Genomic DNA, 19,838 nt, shown 5'->3' with positions numbered 1-19,838 from the left:
ATTGGGTTAGTACGGATTTACAGGGGGAAAACTGTGATAGCTTCTGTTTGCCAGTAACGTCATGTGAACCAAGTGAATTAAAAGGGGATGCAAGTAGCACCAGTCACACAGTAAAACCCTGTGTAGATGAGCCCTTGGTAATAACAGTGAGCTCCTGAGCATGGCTTTGATGCTGAATTAGGTATCTCAGTTTTAGTTTCCACCCAAAAAACAAACTTGTCCATACTACAGGTTTAGGGTAGGGCAGAGAAAAAATAAATACTTTAGGGAGTGTTTGTTAACTCCTCCTTGAGGGTCCCTCCTTCTAGTCTTGTTCCTGACCTTTAGTGTTTCCTTACTGTTTGACAATCAAGGGATATTAACAACTTTTTAACTGGTTGCTATATAAAGGACTAACTAAGCAATTTGAAACTAATTGTGGAAAACAATTGGAATTGTTTGTACTGGTTGCTAGGTTGATTTTTCTGCCCACAATCCTTGAAAGACTTTATGCTGAGCTGTACACATTGGGAACATCAGAGATTAGGCCAGAGTTACCACCAACTGTAATGTGCACACCAGTGTTCCTCTAGGGCTGTTTTCATCCTTTGCCATCAAGTACTCAAGAAAAAGAAGAAAAAATAGCCACTGTGATTGTGAGTATAGTAACTGCTTTAAAAGAGTAAAAGGGTACCTTACAACATATATTTTTTTCAGTTCACTTTATCTATTTATTTTACCCTTTAGCAATAAACACCAAATCCTGCTCTACTCATTATAATAACTGCAAAATAAACAAACTCCTTACTGCAGGCAAGCAAACATGCTTATTTATTGCTGGCTAGGGAGAGAGAACACAACCAAAAGTGAAAGCAGAGCAAAGGAAAGTCCCAGGGGTGGAGTCTAACTCTAGCCCACAATACAAATTCTAATATTTAACTCTTCAGCGTTCACATTACTATACAGGCTGTTTTTTTCAGGATCACTTAAGTAATTATAGGGTGACTGTGATCATGAAAAATCCACATACAGTGAGGGAAACTCATGAGTGAGCAGACTTTGGGGCTCTTTCAGATGAGGCTTTTGTTCTAACCTCACCCTGCCTAATTCACTTAATTTTTCAGAGGGTCCTATTCTTAAATTGCTCCTGTTCTTAAAACAAGCTGTCATTCTTTAAATAGAAGCTGTAATCATCTGTTATGTCATAAATTAAAAAGACAATTTTCCAAAAAAATCTGGGGGAGGCAAAGCATACTTACGGGGAGCAGTGCACCCAATTTGCCCCTCCAGGCTACAGGGCTGCTCCATCGTGAATTATTCCCATGATCAATATTGCCCATGCACCAAGATACGGATGGAAATTCTCCATTGCTGTTGCATGTCTATGAAGTCCATTTCCCATTTCAGAAACCAGATAGTATTACATGGTTAGACTTAGGTACATTGGGAGTTTTCAGTTTTTTCTTGATGTTTTACTTTTCATTAAGTATTATTTGGAATACATCTAAATATACACAAATAAATTTCTCTTCTCCTAAAAGTGGGCTCTATACGGTCTCAGGTAAAAAATATTTCTTGCTTATTCCAGAGATGGTGGGAATGGATTATGCATGCCTAACTCTAACATTAAGCTATGTGCTCTTCTCTACCAAGGCTTTGGAAGTTTTGTGGCTGAAACGCAGACTGCACACCTGTTTTCCTGGATAATGTTATCAAAAGAAAAGACATCCACATGTCTGGAAGGATTACCTACACACACTACACTTTTAAAAAAAATGTTTTTAAAGATGTTTTGTTTTAATACGTTTTTAAGGAAGTTTTGTTTTAATATATTTTAACGTCTATTTTTATGATGGTTTAAAGTGTTTTTAGTGCTTTTGTTTGCCGTCCTGGGCTCCTACTGGGAGGAAGGGCAGGATATAAATCAAATAAATAAATAAATATACCAGGGGCCACTGTTAATAAAAGAAAAATCTTCTAGAGATTAAAGATGTCTAGGCTCTGTGTTTTTTGGACTAAAGCACACACAGAAACTCCAGTTTTCAGAAATACAACACCCCGCTCTGCACGGTACTTACTGGTCGCGGGGCGAGATTTGCGGCCCGGGGTGAATCCCTAGCTGCCATTGTGGAGAAGGGCAGGCGCGCCAGGACTGGCATGACGCCATCAAGGCACGCTGCGGACGATGGGCGGACGATGGGTGGACGACGGGCGGACGAGCCTATTTAAGCTCGCATCGGCCCCTCACCCACCTCTTCTTCTTCTTCAGCACCCGCCCTACCCTCCCTCTGCTGCAGTGTTATTAATTTGGTTGCTTCGGGGCCGACTAGGAATTTTTGGCTTGCCTGCGTATTTAGCTGGCAGGTTTCTTTTGCCTACTCCATACTGTGCTTAGTGGTGAGGGTGCTCAGGGTTAGCACGGGTGCATTTATGGTTATTAGGTTGATTTGGCTGTTTGATCTTAATATCTTAATTGGTTGCTTTATGGCAAGGAAGTGTGGGAAAGGTTAAAGGTGAAGGGCAGCTAGGTGACACCTTTAGACACCTTTGGAGGTGATAGGCGGTTCCGGAGGCATGCAGCTCAGGGTTATACGGCCCGAGGGCAGGATACAGGTCACCTTTGGGGCCAACATGTCTCATCCACTCGGAGTTTCAGGGCACCGGGGGCAGGCGGTGACGCAGGCCGGCCTTCCTACACACCATATGGTGTGGTCAGGGCAAGGGGCTGGCAGACTGGCAGTGGTTGAATCGCCCCAATAGCTGCAAGCAGGCTTTGCCTAACTCACCAGGAGAATCCCGCACTTATGTTCCCCTCTGCAGGTTCATTATGCAATGTGAATTTGGTTAATAAAGTGGCCCGTTATTTAACCCAAATATATATTGTGTCTGTGTCTTATTTCACCCCTGGGCTGCAAATACTCATCTTGAATTTCTAGAGCATTTCTAAAGTCAGGTCAAATAATAACAGGAGCACTTGACTAAAACAAAGTGCAAAAAAAACATTAAATGCAAATGTAACATATAGTCTTTTGTAAGGAAAGACAGAAGACAGAGAAGTTCATTTTATTCTTACAGCAGTCTCACTGTCTAGCGAATTAATATTGATCAGGTGCTTTACATCATACCTTATTGAAGAATCCAATTAAAATACATTAACAAAGCAGGCACAACTAAAAAGGCCACCTACCACCATCATGCTTCACTTGTCTGAGCACACAGGAGCTATTCATTTAGTTAAAAACTTTTTAATATATGGGGCTTTATTTATTTATTTAGAGAAGAGATTTGCAAGTCCTTTTGGATTAGTCACTGAGCAGCATTCCTTGCATTTTGAATGTAGGTTCATTAGCATCAGACTTAAATGACTAGGGTAAACATTTGTGCAGATGAAGGCTAAACAGCTTAGTAGAGCAGGAGCCAGAGTTCTCCCTCTTATTACACAGTCACAAGAGTGGCTGTATACTATAGCCAGCATGGATTTTTCACAATCCACAATGTTAAATTGAAAATACCCCCTATGCCATTCTGCTGCTTCCCATAAGCTCATTTCAAAACAAAACCTTACTAGTCCTAAAATAGTCATGAACTCAGAAACGCTTAACAACCCTCTAAGTTTTCATGGCGATACACAAAACACTCACAGAGAATCAAGAGTGTAAAACAAGGGAGGGGGGGAATCCAGACCCTTGATGGACTTGTTTCTGGTCAGTGGTCTTATAGTTTGTTGAAATTAATACAAGATCAGCCATGTTCACAGAGTACATGTAATCCTACTACTTACCTTGCCCCATGCTCTGACCTTCATCGTCTGTGGTTTAATAGTAAAAAAAAATGCCTGGGTGATTTTTAATTAATTTAAGAAATTTAACATTGAAGTCTATTACAGCGCCGGGCATGCTCAGTAAGAATCAACTGTCAGTGTTCTAAAAGCCAAACTAACAGCTGTTTGGCTTAGATAATCAGCGGGCCACAGCCACGCCAGACATTTATTTCACTTTAGACAGTTAAGGGGGCTGAGAGTTGTGAGGAGACTCCTATTCCTCTGACAGAGCTCCAGTGGCCAGAGTTGTTTAACAGTAAGCCCCTCTCCTGGGGATTGCAACTGTGAGGGGAATAGGGTGTCTCCTAGCACCTGTCAGCATCCTTCACAAACTACACTTCCCAGGATTCTTTGGGGGAAGCCATGACTGTATAAAGTGAAATAAATGTCTAGTGCAGAAGTGGCAAGGGACAGCTTTGGTTTAAATTTGGGTGAGAGGCTACATGTGCCTGCTGCAGAATAAAAAGGTGGGGAAAACTCTGAAAAACAGTGATACCGTTCACAATGTTTTCCTTTTGGAAAGGGGCTTTCCCTCTGCCTAGTGCCCACCCACCCAATCTCCTCCCCTCCCTCTTCCTCCCTACCCCTCCCCTTTCTGCCCTTCTCACTACTCCCTGCCCCTCCCCCAGGTCAGTTTCACCTATCCTAAGCATGATTGTACAGGAGTCAATCCCACTGAACTCAAAAAGCATGCATATGATCAAACCTTCCCTCCCCTCCCTTCTGCCCCCTCCCCCTTCCTTCAGCCTCCCTCTTTTCCCCTCCCCCCTTCTCCTCCTCCGCCATGGTCAGTTTTACCTATCCTAAGTATGATTGAACTTAACAAGCATGCAAATGATCAGACCTGCCTTTCTTCTCCCCCTCTCTGCTCTCCTTCCCCTCTCCTCTCCCCTCCCTTCTTCCTCCCCTCCCAACTTCCTTCCTCCTCCGCTGCTTCCTCCCTCCCTCTTCTCCTCCTCCACCATGGTCAGTTTCACCTATGCTAAGCACGATTGCAGGGGAGTAAATCCCACTGAACTCAATAAGCATGCAAATGATCAATCTATTCTCAACAAACTTGCACAGGATCCCATTTCTTACCTCCCAGATTAAAAAGCAGAGAAATAGGCAAAAAAAACAACAACACCCTTGCGATTTAAGAATGTACCTATAGCCAACGGATATTTCTATCAAACTTTAAAAAGCAGGAAGATTGGGCAGCTATAGCGAATGCATCAAGGGAGCAAGAGACCTGCCCTCTTCTCTGAGATATTGTACTGCCCTACAAATCTGTAAAAATGCAAACACAATTTGGGTTGGTCTTTCACAGTCCAATCCACTTCCTTTGTAGCTTCAAATAATTTGGTAACATGTGTCTCTGCGCATACAGTGAATGGTGGCAACACCTGCAATTAGCTCAAATAACAGAAACAAGACATGTGCTGTGCTGACCTTGCTTTACCAGGGAGGAAGCAACAATATTAAGACGATATAGTTTAGACAGTCACTGTAAATATGTTTGATTTACTTTTTCTTTTGCTTCTGTTTCTGGGAATATGTGAAGTACAATAACACTTTGCATAATCTACACTAAAACTCCAAAAATAATTGTGGAATAACGGCACTGACTATTCTGCAGAATACTCTCGAATGGACATGAGGAGTGTCTCAGTTTGCACAAGATAAAACAGTGGGAGGTGAAATATATTCTAGCAACATTCTAGGTGTGCTCTATGTTTTTAATTGACCATGCCCACCTTTCCTTAAGTGGAGTAGTTCAAGCATAGCAGGCTGAAAACATGCATCTTGGGCAGGACAAGTTTGTTTTTTCCAACAGCGAGATTCATTGCTGAAGTAGCAACATAATGTATTCCGTCTGATTTCATATCAAACTGCAGTTTCAGATTCAACTGTTAATGCACCCAAAATAGAAATAGAACATAACCTCCAGTTTGAAACACAAAAGGCTGTCTTCACCATCATATGATATTGACCACTGATGAGGGGAGAGAGACTCTTGTTTGTCATTAGGGGAGCGATATTTCCACCTGCCATGCCCCACCCTCCAGCCTTAGAAGCCTTCAAACACAGCTTCTTTCAGAAGACGTTCTGGCCCTTTGGGTTGAGCCCTACGGGTCAGGGGGATAGAACAGATTTTTATATCAGCTTGGGGTTAGTTTTTAAAATATTTTTGCTTTAGCTTTCTTGTTGTGCTTTATGCTCATGTATACTTTGGTGTATTTTTTTTAATGTCGTAGTGATTATACTTTTTATTATGTATTGTTGTGCTACAGCATTTGGACTGTTTGTTCGTGTGAACCACTTTGAGCACATATGTATCTGTGGAAAATGCGGTATATAAATAAATTGAATAATAATAATAATAATTGAATAACTGACCAATAAAAAGACTTTGAAATTTAAAAAAAACTGACACAGATTTCTACGATGAATAATGAGAGAAATATAATTTTCTAGGTTAGATGCTCTGTTGAAACAGTAGTAATACAGGGAACAAGCAAGAAGAACACCAACAAACATACAAAAAATGTAATTCTCCATCTTTGGAGATGGCAGGCATTGCCACCACTTACCATATGCTCAGAGGCACATGTTACCAAATTCTTCCAAGCTACACAGCAAGTGGATTGGACTGTGAAAGACCAACCCAAATTGTGCTTGTATTTTTACAAATTTGTAGGGCAGTCCAATATCTCAGAGAAGAGGTCAGATCTGCTCCCCTGTTACATTCACTATAGTTGCCCAATCTCCCTGCTTTTTAAAGTTTGATGGAAATATCCATTGGCTATAGGTACGTTCTTAAAACACAAGGTGTTTTTTTTTTGCCTATTAGTGAATTTATTTACAACCTTATGCCTTGCAAATCATCAAGAGTCAAATTATTTCAGACAAAAAGTGCTTCCAAATCTTGAAACAAGCTTATTGCAAAGTTTGGTGGGCCCAAATTCTATAAGCAGACTCCATAATAATTGTAATATTAACAACACTCTCCCACCAAAAGAGGTTGAACAATAAGAATTTTTGAATATTCTTTTTTCCCAGAGCTTGGAAAAGTTACTTTTTTGAACTACAACTCCTATCAGCCCAATCCAGTGGCCATGCTGGCTGGGGCTGATGGGAGTTGTAGTTTTAAAAAGTAACTTTTCCGAGCTCTGTTTTTTCCTACAGACCACTTGAAAACTGACAAATCACTTAATGATTTTTTTTGCCTGTTGTAGCAATTTGTAATGCACTGTGACATGATTTTTAACTGTATTTTTATTGCTTCATTTATTCTTATATTGTAGTATTTGGTATTTTGTTTTATTACAATTTGCATTCCAAAGAATTCAAATTGTCATACAATAAAATACTATATAAGAAGGAAGAAGCTATAAAAATACAATTAAAATAAATATTTAATGCAGACGTGAAGCTTGCGGACCACTGGAAGTCCAGAAACCACGGTTTGGGAACCCCTGATTTACATTACAAATATATCCATTTGATACCTGTTTTAAATGTAATGATAGGGACTGTAGTATGAAGAGAGTGCTGCAGAGTCTGAGAGATCCCTAGCCCCCCTCACAAAGCTACAGTTATCAAGGTTTTCTGGGCAGAGGTAATGAAAATAATTTCACCAAAGGATTATGAACTAAATATACTTAATTTAGGCCTGTTCAGCTCTGTCCAGTTGCTGCTGGGTGGTTGCAGAAGTAGTTATATGATCATTAAGAAAAGGCCCCTGGGGGCATGTCCAGGAAAGCCACTCATGCACCATTAGTAAACAAAAATAGCCAAGATGTACACAGCTCCAGCCCCCCCTCCAGCTGATCGACCCGCTGGCGCCATATTAACAGAACACTGAAAAGCGGGGCACCGAGAAGCAGGGCCCTACTGTATACTATAAAGAGTTCTGGCTACAGAACAAAGAGAGTAAAAACATTACACTGATTTTATTATATTATAAAGTAAGTTTCACTTCAATTTGCAATTATTCTATGCCAGAATGTTATGTTATGTCATGTTAATGTTTATTTATACCCCGCCTTTCGGCCAAAAGGTCCTCAAGGTGGCTTACAGAAAAAGTAAACACCAATATAAAAATACATCAATAAAGCAATACATCAATAAAGCAATACATTGTACAAAAAATTAAATTAAATAGCAAATAACATTATATTAAGAAAAAATATCCAGGAAAGACATTCCATCTGGCCTGGACTTACAGCTATTTCAAGGGGCGGTACGCCAGTCCGAAACGGTGACAGCCTGTGGCTCAGGCCAAGAGTAGTACAGCTTAACACTAAGGGTCTGATGAATGATGAAAACGGTAGTGTTGTTGACACACTATAGCAACATGTCTAAGAAAATCTAGATATTGCCGTTTGTTCCTAAAGCTTGTCAAAAGTTTTTGTCTTTCTTCAAAGACTTTGAGAATTATAGTAGTTTATTACCAGATCAATAGGAAGCTGAATTCTAATTTGGTTGGTACTGATTAGGTGGCACTTACAGGAAAAGGGTGCATTACTATTCACATCCCAACCCATCCAATGACACAAATATCAAATCCATGTATAGATTATACATAATGAACATGCCCCATCAATTTCTGAATGAGTAATATATGTGCTATCATACAGTTTAGATTCCAGGATCTCAGAACTTTAGTCACTGAAAAATTATTATAGTCAGCCGTGATTGCAGCTCAAAAGGCATTTCAGAGTCATATGACCTTGCACATCTCAAAGTACATTAATTCAAGGCAATGTATACCCATACTTTTTATATGCAGTACTCTAAAAGGAAAATGAAAAGGGAAATAATATAGTTTTGTAAACTACTGTATGTTATTGTTACTCACTGTATTAATTCCAACACCTCTAGTATTCATTATGATGTAAAAAAATTGATTTTTATGAAGTGAAAACAATGTTTTGTTTCCATTATTATGTGGCATGTTAAGATGTTAAGTTTCCTAAACTAATAATTTTTTAAAAAGAAAAAGAAAGAAAGTACTCCTGGTGAAGGCTAAATAGCTCTTTGATAAATACAACTATATACTTTCAGTTAGCCAAACAAACCTTTTGTGTCCTGGTGATAACTTGGCTCCTTCCTTTTCCTTCACTGAGACCATAGGGATAGACAGATATTCCCTATCATTTCTTGTGCACTAAGAGGGGGGAAAAGAAAGAAATGATAAGGGTCTAGATAGGTTTCCCTGTGCATTAATCAACAACTTCAAATAGGTTCCTGCTCTATTCCCCTTCCCCTGTTGTTCTGGCCTCCAAATCAGCAAACTTCCCACAAAATAGCCATGTTTGGTGCACCTCTTCTGAATCCCATTTAACTCAATATGGTTGGCACTTTCCTATTCATATAAAAAAAAAAGAATGGATACTAGCAGTGTATGAGACAGAGTAAGATAGAAACTAAGAGTATATTGGAAGAAGTTGGTGCCTCTCAAGTCTTAATCAAGTTGTCACTTTATTTATTTGCCAGGAGAACTATAGGAGAGGTGAGGAGATTTAGTTCTTCACCTACTCTCTCCTGCCCATTAGGAATGGAGGAGAAATCTGTTTTAAATGGATTTAAAACAGTATTTTACAGTTCCGACATGATCAACCTTTGTCCACATTGGGCCACCTCTAGCACTGAGTGCCCACTTATGTCTCAGGCACTTGTACATTATCAGCTGTTTGGGGGCAGGAGGCCTAACTAACACATGTAAATTTTTACACAAAAATATGTTTTTATTATTATTATTATTATTACTACTACTACTACTACTACTACTACTACTACTACTATTAATTACACTTTTATACAACCCCATAGTCGAAGCTCTCTGGGCGGTTTACAACATAAAAGCGATATACCATCACATTTGGTACAATTGATATTAAAAGAAAACAAATATATCACATTTTAAATAAACATAACTGAACAAAAAATCGCAAGCAATATACATATCTTCAAAAACAAAATATAAAAAATATCTAGACAAAAATAAAAGAAAACCATACATAATATATATAAATGAGTCAAACCTCATGTGATAATGTATTTCTACAGCATAATTTCACAGTATTAACACAGTATTTTAAATACAGTCAAATGCATTGTTGTATGTATCTGTTCACATGCTGGTTATTTTAGGAAATCTGGAGTGTATATGCCTATAATAGATGTAGAATAATGCATATAGTATGCAATAATTGTTCACATTTTTAGCAGAACCAGATTTAAAAAGTCCTCTTTCTCATCAAGATCAACAAGCAAGACATACATGTGAGGATAAGCTCAACACTGAAATTTTCAGAAAATTTCATCAGTACTCCACAATCCCATCTCACTCCCAGGCAAAAGATATGGATCCATTAGTTTTAGAGCCAGGCTGCGTACATCCTCTCTATTTACACTTGGCTTGAAACAACACTCCAATCCTAGTATGGCAAGGCAATGGATGAAAGTCCAGGCCAAGCATGTGGGAGATGGAGCTCCCTCCCAGTGAAGACTGAAAACACAAATCCAGGAAGCAGAGTTCTATATCTTAAAAAAGAACAAGAGTAGTTTTAATTGATGCTCAAAAAGCATATATAGCTCTGTGGGCCTTTAGGGGGAACAATCCAAAATTTATACTGAAAAAAGTTTTATTCTCACAAAGACTGCATATGTTTTGTGAGAACCTGTTGTAAACCACCCAGAGAGCTTTGGCTCTGGGGCGGTATACAAATGTAGTATATAATAATAATAATAATAAATAATATTAACCTTAAAAAAGACATTGGCAATGTCTCTCGTTGTGCCAGACTGAACATGGGGCTTCATTTGAACCTGGCTTAGCCCTGAAATACATTCAATAACAGGGCTCACTGCTGGAATATGCAAAACAAAGATAAGCAATCTATGGTGCTAAAGCCCCTTTTATATAGGCCACAGCTTCACTTTATGCACCCCATAGTCTAATTTCAAACATCTTCTGCAAGTGATCATCACATACTTCCGGCAAATAGAAAGGAAGCATGGAAGAGAAAGGGAAACCAATAGATAAGGGAAGGTCCACCCAGCTTCTGGCCCTAACCTCACCCACTGCTAGCTTTAGTCCCACCCACAGTTGGCATGCTGCTTTAGACAGATTAGTCACAAAGGAATGCAGCTTTCAGAAGAAAAAAGTATTGCCCACCCATCAGGGCTGTGGAGTCGGAGTCGGAAGCAATTCTGGGTGGAGTCGGAGTCAGTAGAAACGTACTGACTCAGACTTCAAAATAAAATTAATATTTTAATATTAATATTAATTTATTAATTACATTAATATACATTTGCCATTTATGAAGGAGTCAGAGTCGGAGTCAGACAGTAGAAAAATTAATATACATTTGCCATTTATGAAAGAGTCGGAGTCGGACAGTAGAAAAATAGAGGAGTCAGAGTCGAAGGTTTGACATACCAACTCCACAGCCCTGCCACCCATGATGTGAGGTAATAACAAAAATGTTTAAGCATGTAAGTACGTACCTAATATACTTGCAAGATGGAAGACTCAGTCAAATTTAATCCAGGAAGAGTCTTCCCCTCACCTTCAGACCCTGCTAAGTAGGTGCAGTAACCAAGCTATTACCAATAGGGTCAATATCAAACTGAAAAGCCAGGCTGGATATAAACTGAAAGAGTAGCACTGAATAGTTCTACTCATCCTGTGATGTGTGTATACATTTGTCTCTATGCATGTGCACATGTGCACAGCCATTTTTCTGTACTAAGGCATCTTAACCACTCCAGGGGCTAGAGAGACCACTTATCAACATCCAGGAACTCACTGCCCAGATGCAAACATTTATTTGCATCTGAAGATTTCATTTTCTCAATTTGCAAGATGTAACGCATTCAGTTCCTAAAAGTCATCACAGGCACTAAATTCTAGCAAATTACATGGAAAAAATATTACTGTTAAGCATGTACTAGACCTGAGAACCTAGGAGAATGTCATACAGTAAAAGAAATTAAAAGACTGCTTTAAAGGTTTTATTATTTATTTATTATTAAATTTATATCCCAACCTTCCTTCCAATGGTTGCCCAGGGTGACAAACAAGAAGAGATAAAACACTAAAAACATCTTTTAAAAATCCTTAAAACGAAACATCTTAAAAGCCATATTTAAAATAATTACAATACAGATAAAGACTGGGATAAGGAAAAATGGTGATACAAGGTGCTGTATTTTCAATGGCTCTAGGGTTAAAGTCCCTCAGTATCAAATTTAAGTTTCTTACAGGTTTTGAAAATGTTAAACACATTGAGGGAAATGTTGCCTGCCTGCAAACTTTAAGAAGATTAGGTTATTGCCAGCCTGCTATGAGAAACTTAAATCCAGAATTAATCCTAATTCCTATTGAATCAAATCTGCATTGTTCAAGGAAAGCCAGGCACATATGAATTTTCCCCACACTCATATTCCACTGTATGCAATGATCCATGTCATAAATGCTAGATGCTAAACCTCTGGCATGTGCAAAATAAATCCTGACTATGGCTGCTAGAGCAATGCAAAGAAAAGAGAAAATGGCAACAAACCGTAGCAACCCGGGGTTTTGAGACAGATGTAGAAGAGCATAAAGGAGAGACTATACGTATTTATATTTTTTAAAATGAATAATGGAAAATATCAGTCATGCTTTGAGGAAAGGTGGTCAATTAAAGTAAGCTAAAATGACCAGTTTCTACACTATTCCAGGATAGCCCCCCCCCTCTCTCTCTCTCTCTCTCCTTCTTGCAGATATTACTGTAATGTGGTGATAGCAGCACCAAGAACCTTCAGTTACCATTTCCCCCTCATACTACAAGACAAAGAGCTGATTACTTAGGCTGCAATCCAGTACACACTTACCTGGGAGTAAGTCCAACTGAACCCAATGGAATTTACTTCTGAATAGACATGAATTGGATTGCAGCTTTAGCCAGCTGATGAATGCATCAAACACTATGTTTTAATTGTTACTACTACTAGGGAATGACAGAGCACAACTAGAAACCACAAGGACAATCAACAAAAAAGTAACTTCTTTATATGCTACAGTTTGATTAATGCGCCCCTACCTCCCCAATCATCTGCTCCCACCAGTAGTGCATGCCCTGGTCACCTCTCACCTAGACTACTGTAATGCGCTCTACGTGGGGTTACCCTTGAAAACGGTCTGGAAGTTGCAGCTGGTACAGAATGCGGCGGCTCGTCTGATTAAAGGTAGCCACCGACAAGATCACATCACTCCTGTATTGAAGGAGTTGCACTGGCTACCAGTTGCTTACCGAACCCAATTCAAGGTGTTGGCTTTGACCTTTAAAACCCTATACGGTTTTGGACCAATCTATCTGAAGGAGCGCCTCCAACATCGTCAGGGATGCCGCTCAACAAGATCAGCCTCAGAAGACCTTTTCTCGATCCCACCGGTTAAAATGGCCAGACTGGTGAGGACCAGAGAGAGGGCTTTTTCAATAGTGGCCCCCACCCTTTGGAATTCTCTCCCAAATGATCTCCGTCATGCCCCTTCTTTGATGAGCTTCCGCCAGACCCTGAAGACATGGCTCTTCAGGAAGGCTTTTGGGATGGGCTAGGCTTTTACTGTTGTTTTTAAATTTTAATGTTTAATGTATTGTTTATTCTGTACGTCGCCCAGAGTGGCTGGTGAACCAGCCAGATGGGCGATTAATAAATTCAATAATAATAATAATTGTTGTGTGTTATGTATTGTTTTACACTGGACTGATATTTGTATGCCAAAAGAAATAAAAAATGGGGGGTGGGAAGAAACCACATGTAGCACATAAGCAGTGCACATCCTATATCTGCCATCATAGTGGGCTAGATCAAGGATTCCCAAACTGTGGTCCATGGGCCATCAATATTCCATGAACTTCATTCAGGTAGCCCACGGAGCGTCTATTAAAATGCAATTAAGAATCATACAGCATTGAGAAAGTGCAGTACAACCGCTACAACAGGCAGAAAACCATTAAGTGGTCCACCAAGACCCTCAGCAATTTCAAGTGGTCTGTGGGGGGAAAACGTTTGGGAACCACTGAGCTAGATGATCTCACCATAGGAAGTAGTTATATTCCAAGTACTCCATATGCTTCCCAGCACCCCTAGCATTTCCTCTTCTGTTATTAGCATAACCCTATAACATAACCATATAATAATGGTGGAATTTTTGTTATCCCAGATCTGATTATAATCTGATCATTTTGCGATCTCATTCATCAGATAATTGCTTCATATTTACAACATAACAGAAAGGAAAATCCTCATTTCTTTTGATCTCTGCTCCACTAATCATCCCTCTCTAGAATGCACACCTTAATATGGTGAGGGGGTTTGAGAGTGTTGAAGAAACTGAGAGCAATGCCTTCAGGAGTCTAGATCAAGAGGCTAGACTCCTAGCAGGTGCGCCCAAAGTGGAATGGCCAAAGCTGAAACACCAGACTATGATGCATCCAGACTCAGAGAAAGACAATAGTAAACCATCTCTGATTACCTTTACCATGAAAACCCTATGAATAGACTATCCAAAATGTAACATGAGATAGTGCTGGAAGATGAGATCCTCAGGTCAGATGGCACTCAGCAAGCTACTGGGGAAGAACACTGGACAAGTACAAGTAGCATTGTGACTAGTGATGCAACTGGGTCAAAGCAGAAAGGAAGCCCAGAGGTTGCTGCGCACAGATGCGAAAGGAGAGTCCGGAGTTCTACAACGTGCACAACAGGAACATGGAATGTGAGAAGCATGAACCAGGGAAAGTTAGAAATTGTCAAGCAACAAATGGAACGTATCAACATTACAATACTTGGCATGAGAGAATTAAAATGGAATGGAAAAGGGACATTTTCAATCAGGCAAGTACAACGTATTTTATGCAAGGAAATGAGAAGAAACAGAGTTACTTTAATAGTGAGAAGTGATGTAGCAAAAGCAATTAGGAGCTATAACGCAAGGTATGAGCAAATTATATCAATGGGATTTAACAGGAAACCTATTAACATAACCATCATCCAAGTCTATGCTCCAACAGCAAACACAGAAGAAGAGGAAATGGAGAGATTTTACACAGAACTACAGGAAGGAATTGATCACACACCAAAACAGGATGTTCTGATAAACATTGAGGGGGGGGGGAGCTGGAACACAAAAGTAAGAAACAGAGAAGAACTAGAAATTGTTGGGAAATGGGGCTTAGGAGATAAAAATGAAGCAGATGAAAGACTTACTGAATTCTGTGAAGCCAATAATTTGTTTCTTGCGAACACAAATTTTGAACAACTGAAAGGAAGACTGTACACATGGACATCACCAAATGGTCAATACAGGAATCAAATTGATTATATAATTGGTAGCAGAAGATGGAGAAGCTCCATACTTTCTGAGAAAACAACAGGGACAGACTGCGGTACAGATCATGATCTGGTCATATAAAAAATCAGAGTTAAGCTAAAGAAGAACAAAGCAATCATAATGCCAAAATACAATTTAAATAACATCCCAGAAGAATATAAAGATCAAATAAAGAACATATTTGAAGCTTTAAACTTAGCTGATAGAGAACCAGAAGAACTATGGATTGAAGTCAGAGATATTATCAGGAAAGAATGCAAAAAGACAATACCTCTAATTAAAAAGAGAGAAAAACCTGAATGGATGACTGACAAAATTCTTAAAATGGTTAAAGAGAGAAGGAAAGCAAAAGCAAAAGGGGACAGAGACACGGTTAGAACCCTAAATACAACTATACAGGCAATAGTACATAGGGACAAAGAGAACTATTACAATAGTTATTGTATAGAAATAGAAGAGGACAACAAAAAGGGTAGAACAAGAGCCCTATTCCAAAAGATTAGAGAAATGAAAGGGAAATTTAAACCAAGAGTAGGGAAGTTGAATAATCAACAGGGGAACATACTGACTGAGTTAAAATAAAAATGGAAGCAATACACTGAAGAATTATACGAAAGAGATGCAAGGATGACAGATTCATTAATGGAGGCACAGTATATTGAAGAACAAGTCATTTTAGAATGGAAGGTGGTAGCTGCTCTTAAAATACTTGGAGGAAACAAATCACCAGGAACAAATGGCATACCAATGGAGTTGCCAACAGCTACTGAGACTGAATCTGTCCAAATTTTGACAAACATTTTCAGCAAATGTGGAAAAGAAAACAATGGCCCACAGACTGGAAGCCTTCAATATATATCCCAATTCCAAAGAAATGGGATCCCAGGGAATGCAGTAATTATTGAACTATTGCCTTAATATCCCATGCAAGTAAAGTAATGCTCAAGATTCTACAACAAAGGCTCTTACCATATATGTGTTGGATGTTGTATCTGGCGCAAGCAGATGCCCAGGATGCAGAACAGTATAGTGACAGGCTAGATGCCAGTTGAAGCAATGAGCCGGACAAGCAATAAGTTTTAAGAGTCACTTTACTGACAATATATCACAAGCTCTCTCTGTACAAACTCCTCGACCCCCACACTCACAAGTGTCTGCTGGCCCTCTATATAGATAAGGCCAGCTGCCCGAGCCTAGGTTGCATAGCAACGTATCCTTGAAGATGGCTCGAGCTCTGCCAACTTTCGCTTCTAAGTCACGTAGCTCACTTGTGGAAATTTAACCTCTGCTTTCTCGGTTTAATAGCCAACAATATGGGGTGAGAAATGCCAGACATCCAAGCTGGATTTAGAAAGGGAAGAGGCACCAGAGATCATATCGCAAACATATGTTGGATAATGGAATGGAAACCAATGCAGGGATTTCAGAAGAAAATCACTCTGTGGTTTATGGACTATAGCAAAGCAAAATTCTGATGCATATCCTGTACACTGGACAAGATGCTACTGTAAGGCGGGTGAGACAGGAGTGTGTTTTATCAACCTATTTATTTAATCTATATGCAGAACATATACGGAAAGCAGGATTGGACCAAGATGAAGGAGGTGTGAAAATTGGAGGGAGAAATATCAATAATTTAAGATGTGCAGATGATACCATACTACTAGCAGAAACCAGTAATGATCTGAAACAAATGCTGACGAAAGTTAAAGAGGAAAGCACAAAAGCAGGACTACAGCTAAATGTCAAGAAGACTTTATGTAACTTCAAAGTTGATAATGAGAACATTGAACTTGTCAAGGATTATCAATACCTTGGCACAGTCATTAACCAAAATGGAGACAATAGTCAAGAAATCAGAAGAAGGTTAGGATTGGGAAGGGTAGCTATGAGAGAACTAGAGAAGGTCCTCAAATGTAAAGATGTATCACTGAACACTAAATCAGGATCATTCAGACCATGGTATTCCTGATCTCTATGTATGGATGTGAAAGTTGGACAGTGAACAAAGTGGACAAGGGAAAAATCATCTCATTTGAAATGTGGTGTTGGAGGACAGCTTTGTGCATACCATGGACTGAGAAAAAGACAAATAATTGGGTGTTAGAACAAATTAAACCAGGACTATCACTAGAAGCTAAAACGATGACACTGAGATTATCATACTTTGGATACATCATGAGAAAACATGATTCACTAGAAAAGACAATAATGCTGGGAAAAACAGAAGCGAGTATTAAAAGAGGAAGACCAAACAAGAGATGGACTGATTCCATAAAGGAAGCCACGGGCCAGAACTTACAAGATCTGAACAGGGTGGTTTACCTGGAGGTCTGGAGCTACTTGAGGTTGCTGATTCATAGGGTTGCCATAAGTCGTAATCGACTTGAAGGCACAAAACACATACACATCACTAATTCATTACACTCACCTGTAGAAAACAACAGTTTCTCTTCCTCCTCCCACATAGTCTAATCTTTTATTTACACCCTTTAGAATTGCTTCTGTGAACTCAACAATGTGCTAAGGATTTCACTCAATATTCATGTGTGTACCATTGGACAGTCCGAATACTATCTGACTGGATCCTTATTCCCCAGCTCTTGTGACACCCCCCCATAAAATCAGTTTTTCAAAATAGCTCTGCTTGTCCCTCCTACAATGGAACCATTGCTCCTAAACATGCAGCAGATTACTACATTCGCATCTTCAAGTTACTCATGTTTTAGGTAATTTTGCTTTTTTTTTAATGCAACTGTTCTCGTTCACTTTAATATTGAGTCTTCAAGAAATTATCTTAAATTAGAAACTTGAAGTTGAATAATTTGGTTTTATTGGGGGAATCTTATGCTTGCATCTTTATGATACCGTAAGTCTGAAATATCCACTTATTCAGATTATGGTATTAAAACATGGATGGTGGTGATGCTACCTCTGTGTGAGCATCTCTCAGCAAAAGTGAGAGGCAGAAGCTGGAGCTCTGTTTGTAAGATCATGATTATAGCTAATGGACTTAAGTTACAGGAGGGTAGATTTCAGTTGAGCAGTAATGCATTAAGAGCATTCCAACAATGAAACAAATTACCTTAGGGCAGTCTTTCCCAATTAGTGGGCCACAAGATGTGGTTGGACCACAACTCCCACCAGCCTCAGCCAGCATTGCCAATGATCAGGAAAGATGGGAATTGTGGTCCAACAACATCTGGTGGCCCACTAGTTGGGAAACGCTGCCTTAGGGGAAGCAATGGCTCTCCATTACTGAAGATCTTCAAGTAGAGGCTACTGTGGATGCTCCTGCTCTGGATTTCCTGCATCAAGGGAGTTGGACTAGATGATCTCCATGATACCTTCCAAGTGAATGATTCTACCAGTACAGTAATTCAAAAAGGACCTCAAACTACCCAAGCACATCTAGGATTTTTAAAGCTATCACAAGATAGATGAATCTGCTTTAGCACAGTCAGTTTTAAATCAGTATGCTAGTTTGTCTCTTACTAAAACCAGAAAGTCTCTCCAATGCACTTCTACTGCTTGAACTAGAATTCCACTTGAGATGGGCAAGCACTAAGTTAGAACAGTTTGGCCTGGAAGCTCATACTCGGAAGCATGAGTTTGGCTAAAGATTTATAAGTCACACTATTCCTATGGTTCGAGGAATATACATCTTTACTTCATAATTTTTTTACAACAATCCTGCAAATTAGGCCCATGGCATCCTCATTTTATGAAGTGCTGAAGCTTACAAAGTGGCTAACCCACAACTATAAAGTGAGGTTAGGCCTTCCTTACAAATTAAATTTTAGTCTGAGCCCAACACTTAGGGTTGCCATATTGCCCGGTTAGCCAGGTTTTACCCGGATTCTTTGCATGCCACCTGGCGCCTGGCTAGCCCCTTCGGTGGCCCGGATTCTCACCTTTAATTTAAAAAAAAAATTAAGTTTCTAGGTGGTCCGGTTCTGGAGATATACAGAAAAACGTCAGCCGCCCCCCCCGAACTGTTAAATCTTTCTTTAAACAGTACTGTATACAGTACTATAGCACTTCATAGCTTTAACCCCGCCGTTCAGCATTGCAGCCAATCAGAGAAGCCAGGATTGTTTCAGTTTCATTGACCTGAGACAGTGTCTAGAAAACAAAATGGTGGTTCCCCCCTCCCGTTTATCTGAAAATCTCATAAATTGGGTAAGTATATACATTTCAGTTTCTTTTCCTCTTGTGTGCAGGAGTCAGATCTTGGGCAGTGTTTTGAAAACCTTCCCAATACTTGCTTTTTGTAAAAGCAATGCTAATCCCATATGTTGCTTATCACTTGAGGTTGCATTTCTGTCCCTGTTTGAGTAGGCCCCACTGAATACACTGGGACTTGCTTCTGAATAAATAAACCTAGGATTGTACTATAAATATCTTTACAGTTTGTGTAAATAATATATTTGATAGTCATGCTTATATAAATATTTCTTCATTTATCATATTTTTGGTTTTTGGTTAGGAATCCTGACTGGTTGTGAGATGCTTAGTTTTCTAACTTACTCATAGGAATCTTGTGGTTGGTATGGTATTACATTTAGGAAAGTGATACTGCCTTTTGTGTTGTTGTTTTCCTATTTGCATTTCACTTACCTTTAACCTCACTGCGTTACAGCCATAGAAGCAACAGCAGCATATGCA

At 39.4% G+C, this 19,838-nt stretch overlaps 1 protein-coding gene across 7 annotated transcripts in view; it reads right to left on the bottom strand.

Annotated features, from left to right (window-relative positions):
* The window catches only part of TSPAN18 (tetraspanin 18), a 302,190-nt gene that overhangs the window by 229,712 nt on the left and 52,640 nt on the right, over positions 1–19,838 (bottom strand). For 4 of the 7 annotated variants that reach the window (XM_061610833.1, XM_061610831.1, XM_061610830.1 and 1 more), the window contains one exon: positions 8,863–8,951. The exons of the other annotated variants lie outside the window; for them this stretch is intronic. The gene's annotated coding sequence lies outside the window, so the exon portion shown is untranslated. The remainder of the gene's footprint in view (positions 1–8,862; positions 8,952–19,838) is intronic. 7 annotated transcript variants of the gene reach the window in all.

Source organism: Rhineura floridana, chromosome 2, assembly GCF_030035675.1.
Source record: "Rhineura floridana isolate rRhiFlo1 chromosome 2, rRhiFlo1.hap2, whole genome shotgun sequence".
Classification (NCBI taxonomy): Eukaryota; Metazoa; Chordata; class Lepidosauria; order Squamata; family Rhineuridae; genus Rhineura; species Rhineura floridana.
The sequence above is the reverse complement of the archived record's forward strand: the minus strand, read 5'-3'. Positions and strand labels throughout refer to the sequence as shown.